The sequence below is a fragment of the Lupinus angustifolius genome, chromosome LG11 (assembly GCF_001865875.1).
Source record: "Lupinus angustifolius cultivar Tanjil chromosome LG11, LupAngTanjil_v1.0, whole genome shotgun sequence".
Classification (NCBI taxonomy): Eukaryota; Viridiplantae; Streptophyta; class Magnoliopsida; order Fabales; family Fabaceae; genus Lupinus; species Lupinus angustifolius.
Genome location: NC_032019.1, coordinates 10,353,715 through 10,359,714, shown reverse-complemented (window position 1 = coordinate 10,359,714; position 6,000 = coordinate 10,353,715).

Below are 6,000 nucleotides of genomic sequence, written 5' to 3'. Positions count from 1 at the left end.
GACCTTGTCAGGAGAGTCACATTAACCTGTTCATGGGAAGATGAACCAGAGACATAATCTCAGATGGTCGGGGGTGCACGCCCATAGAGCGCCTCGAAGGGGGAGAGGTGCAATGAGCAGTGGTGACTAGTGTTGTACCAATACTCGGCCAAGGACAAATGTGTATTCCACTTAGTTGGGTGATTGCCATAGAAACATCGGAGATATGTCTGGAGACACCGATTAACCACCTCCGTCTGTCCATCAGATTGCAGGTGGTAAGCCGTGCTATAGCACAAGGAAGTTCCCAAGAGCCGAAATAATTCCTTCCAGAAGGTACTCAAAAATAACTTGTCTCGATCACACACTATTGTTTTCGGAACACCATGTAACCGACATATCTCTTGTAGGAACCGGCGTGCCAAAGATTCCACCGAGAATTTGGAAGGTAAGGCAACAAAGTGTCATATTTTGTCAATCTATCAACAATAACCCAAATGACAGTGTGTCCATTGGAAGGAGGTAAGTGGGTGATAAAATCCATAGACAAGTCCTGCCATACCTTTTCTAGTATCTTTAGTGGCTGAAGTAATCCCTGACTCTTTTGTGGTATGTATTTGTTATATTGGCAGGTTGCACAATAGCGGATGAACATTTTGAGGTCCTTAGCAACGCCTGGCCAGTGGCAAGAATCAGTTAGTCGAGCCAAGGATGGCTTCCAACCTTGTGAGTAATGAAAATTTGTTTTGCCTGGAAAATTGGATTGACATTTTGTGAGCCATTGTTTCCCTATTGGAGTTGTATAGTAGGTCCTCAACCTGTCCAGTATTTGTGGAATGAGGGATGACAATGCCGAAAACATTACTGGTGTTTCACTATGGCATCTGCTTAGCGCGTCTGCCACCCAATTAGAGGTACCAGTCCTGCACTTAATCTCATAATCAAATCCAATGAGTTTAGTGGCCCATTTTTGTTGTTCTGGTGTATGAAATCCCTGTGTTACCAAATGCTATAAACTTTGTTGATCTGTATATATAATAAAATGTCTTCCGATGAGATATTGACGCCATTTTTTTTACAGATTCTGTCACGGCAAACATCTCTCTGACATAGGCAGAAGCATTTTGCATACGGATGGACATTTTTCTGCTAAAGAAAGCCTATGGGTGACCATTTTGGGATAAGACCTTTCCAATCGCCACCGCTGATAATGGTTGAGAGAAATTAGGGAGTTGTAGAACATGAGTAGTTATCATTTTCTGTTTAAGTTGTGTAAAGGCCTGTTGAGCCTCTGTACTCCATGTAAACTACTGGACTCTAAGTAAATTGGTGAGCAGAGCGGCGAGAGTAGCATAATGCTTGACAAATTTGTGATAGAATCCTATGAGGCCCAAGAAACCTCTCAGGGCTGTTAGGGATTGCGGTTGTGGCCACTCTGTCATGGCTTGAATTTTCTCTAGATCCGGTTGGACTCCTGCTGCAGAAATAATGTGTCCCAGATAAGCAACTGAATCAACCCCAAAGGAACACTTAGATAATTTTGCATAAAATTGGTTAGAAACCAATAGGTCTAGGATGGTTTGCAAATACATTTCATGATCAGCCAAGCAAGAACTATAAATAAGAATATCATCGAAAAACACCAAAACAAAACGTCGAAGATAAGGTCTCAAAAGATCATTCATTACTAACTGGAATGTGGCTGGTGCATTTGTCAGCCCAAACGGCATGACCAAAAATTTATAATGGTCGTCAAAAGTTCGAAAGGCCATCTTGTGGGTATCATTTGGTTGCACACGAATCTGGTGATACCCAGATCGCAAATCAACCTTAGAAAAAATAGTTGCACCCCCGAGTTCATCCAATAGTTCATCAATTGTAAGGATCGGAAACCTATCCCATATTATGATTGTGTTAAGAGCCCGATAGTCAACACAGAAATGCCAAGTCCCATCCTTCTTCTTGACCAGGAGAACAGGTGATGAAAAAGGACTTGTGCTAGGGCTTATAATTCCTTCTTTGAGCATGTTTTGAATCATATATGTCATTTCTTCTTTTTGGGAGTGTGGGTATCTGTATGGTTTAATGGATATTGGGCTAGAGTTAGGTAGGAGAGGGATATGGTGGTCATGGGGTCGTGTGGGAGGTAGGCCTTGTGGTGTCTTAAATACTTTGCTGTATTTTGTGAGGATAGGTTGTAGTTTGGGATGAGTTGGAGGGTTTTGGTCAATAGATTGGTTTTGTGTTTGTGTTTGATTTAGAAGAGTAATAGTGTGTAGGGATGCAACTGCATCCATGTGGAGTAGTCGAGAAAGTTGATGGAATGTGGATGGTGATAAGGAAGTAGTAGAGTCTCCTTGCAAAGTAATAGAATTGTCTCCCACGGAAAATGTCATAGAAGGAACTGAAAAATCTGAAGTAACAAGTCCAAGTGTTCGTAGTCATTCGATGCCCAAAACCACATCTGCACCTTGAATAGGAAGTAAGTAAAAAGGAATATAAAACAATTGATTATGTAGTGTGATTGGTGTGTCATGACACAACCCTGAACAAAAAATGTGTGCCCCATTACCGACCATTACTGGAAATTTTGGTGTTGGTGAAATAGGCAGATGCAAATGTTGTGCTAGACGTGGTTGAATGACATTGTAGGAACTGTCAGTGTCTACCAATACTGTCACCATGTGGCCCGCAATACTGCCTTGAAATCTTAAGGTTCTCGGTGATGGGGGGGTCCTTCCAGGGCTTGTTCAGATAGTTGAAAGTGAATAAGTTCCTCATAAGTGTTTGGAACCTCCTCCGCCTCTCCAAAAGGAAAATCAGCTAGTGGGCTATCACCCTCAGAACCCAAGTCATCAGTCAAAAATATCATAAAGGTCTTAGGTTGGCACTTGTGGCCGACAAAGAATTTTTCATCACAATTATAACAAAGACCTTGAGCTCGCCGCTCTTGCATTTGAGCGGTTGTGAGACGACGAATGGGAAGGTTGGCCTGGGCAGTTTGGTAAGTGGTGTTTGGGTTAGGTGGGTTTTGTACTCGATTATGCATAGTGGTGTGTGGTGTATAAGTAAAGTGAGGGTTTCTTTGGTAAACTGGCTTAGAATCCTTGAGTTTGGATTCTACAAGTTTTGCTAGACCAAGTGCTTCATCAATATGATGAGGCCTTAAAATTTCTAATTCATGGCGTATTTCCGGAATAAGGCCAGAAATAAAGCAATTAAGGATTGCTTCTGGTGACAGACCCCATATTCTGTTACATAGCTTTTCGAACCTTTGTTGATATTCTGCCACTGTGGTGGTCTAGCGGAGCTTAAACAACTCTGCTTGGTGGTTCTCATAGCATGAAGGACCAAAACGGTTTTTTAAGGACCGTATGAAACTATCCCAGTTAGTTATCGAAGAGTTGTGAAAAGCCCATTTAAACCAGCTGAGAGCTTCTCCTTTCATGTAGAAAGAGATGATATGCAATCTTTGATCTGGTGGTACTTGGTAGAGTTGGAAGAACTGCTCAGCTTGGAAAAGCCAATCCAAGGGTTCAGAACCATCAAACGGGTTCAGTTGCAATTTAGGGGGTCTAGGATGGTTAGGGTTTGTGTGTGGTGGTTGAGTTGGGGGACGTATGTGGTGGGATTGTTGGGTATTAAAAAATGGAGGAACTGGAGTGTTATAGGTTGTATATGGTGGTATTTGGGATGGTATAGGAAAAGGGGGTGGGGTAGCATTTTGGCCCGTAGGAGATTGTGGGTTAGGGTTTGTGAGATTAGAAGAACTGGGAATGTTGGGGGGATTTGGTGGTTGGGGGTAAAAACGAAATTCCCGCTAATTTATCTGTAATAGTGCGTAAAGCTTCAGTAATTACCTCATGTCTTGCATCTTGTTGGTCTTTGTGCTCATGCAATTTATCAGCAAAAATCTGCATCAATGTCTCATCAATGTCTTTGCTGGCAACTTTGGGAGGCATAGTGCAGGAATGAAAGCACCAATTGATAAGTATTAAAATTTGTGCAGTGAAGAAAATAGAGCATAAGGAAAAATAACCTAAAGAGATTTCTGGAAATTCTTCATATATTCTAGTAGGCAGTAGCAGCTGTTATTGATACTAAATAGTAAGATTGTAGCATTAGGTTTAAGATTTGGGCTTTTAGATCACAAGCCCAAAGTCTACTCAACCTTTAATTAACATAAGAAATTAACAACTGACTAACAACTTTTAAATAAAATCCTTCATCCACGTGGGTTGTTGTTTCAATCTGTTGGGTCTTGTGTTTACTTGATGATTTTTGTTCCGTTGCTTTATTTTGAGTAATTTTGGTCAAGTGTATTTTTCTATTCGATAATTTTAGTTTTTGTCTCCAGAAATTAACAAATGGTTCTAACATGGCAAATAAGAGGAAACAAGTTATACATGTCATGAACTTTTCAATTTTTTTTTAAAAGAAACAAGTTAAATTAATAATTAAAACGTAAATATTATATATATATTTTATTTTAAAATAATTGTTTGCATATTTTTAAAATTATTTAAATGTTTTATAATTCTATTTGAATAACATGTATGATGTATCCTCTGAAGGAGTAAAATCATTAAAATAAAATAATGATACTGAAATCATTTAACAAAGAAATATAAGGGACTAAGTATATTTAACCTTTATTGTTATTATTGAAAAATAATAGTAATATTATGGTTGATTGAAAATACTCAAAATAGAATAAGGAGATAGGGTTACCATTATGATTTTTTGAGTATTGGTCATCCAATATCTCACCGATCATCCTGGATTTTTTAAGATAAGGTAAACGATTAAGACCGTTGTATTTTCTTTTTTTAACATCCCATTTTCAATTAATTGAAGGAGTGTTTTTGAGCTTTAGCTTTTCACGTGTGTTGTAACTTTTAACTGATGAATAAGTTATTAGTGTCATTTAATAAATGATATTTGAATAGTACTTGTAGCTTTTAAAAATGAAGCTTATACCTTGTAATAACATTTTTTGATACCATCAATAATATTTTATACCTTGTTGGATAATGAATTTTTTGAGATATGTAACTACACTATCTAACAAATATCATTCACAAGAATCGAATTTTTAATATTTTGACAATCTTATAAATTTAGTAATGTCTTACTCTATTATACCAGTATCTTTTTGGTTATAACGTTAGAAAAACATTCAAGTAGTTTTTCAAAATTGTGAAGAATTTTCACCATTTCATTAGTCAGTTTTTCATTTTAAAATTTATAAATTATATTAATTACATTACACTAAAATACAAAGTAATAATTATAAAGTTACTATTAATTTTACTAAATTAATAATATTTAATTAATTATAAAATTGGTATCATTTAACAAATTTAAGAGTTTATTTTACGTAACAACTCTGGTTATACAATTTACATACAAGTTTTTATCTATCTTGAGTAAATTCCTGGCTAAGCTAGAAGCCTAAAAGATTCATAATGATTATCATTTTTTTATATATTATTATTTTCCTATTTAGTGTAAACTTATGAACTTTGAGTATAAAAATTTATATCATTAGCCATCATTTATTTGTGTTAGCTTTTCTAAATAATTAATAATGATTAAATATGAAGGATACATTTATTGTATATAAAACTCATATACTATTAGTTCATTTATTTTTCTCTTTCCTATTATACTCTCTAAATATCACAACTTTTATGAGAACGTTAATGTATTACTATAAAAAATTATATACAATTATTATATCATTAATAATTGTATTACTTATATGAAGTAGTTAATAATCAATAAATAAAAATGATAGATTATAGTGATAATGTAAAAAAACTTACACCATTAATAGGTACATATTTTCTCATACTTACATAAAATTTGAAAGAATAATATGTCATGTTTTGTTAGTATAAAGATTTATACAGAATCAATATATCATTCATCATTCATTTGTTTTATACATCATCATTATATCATTTATCATTAATACTTAATTATTGTTGAAGGTAATCTAAATGAATGTTAGATGAT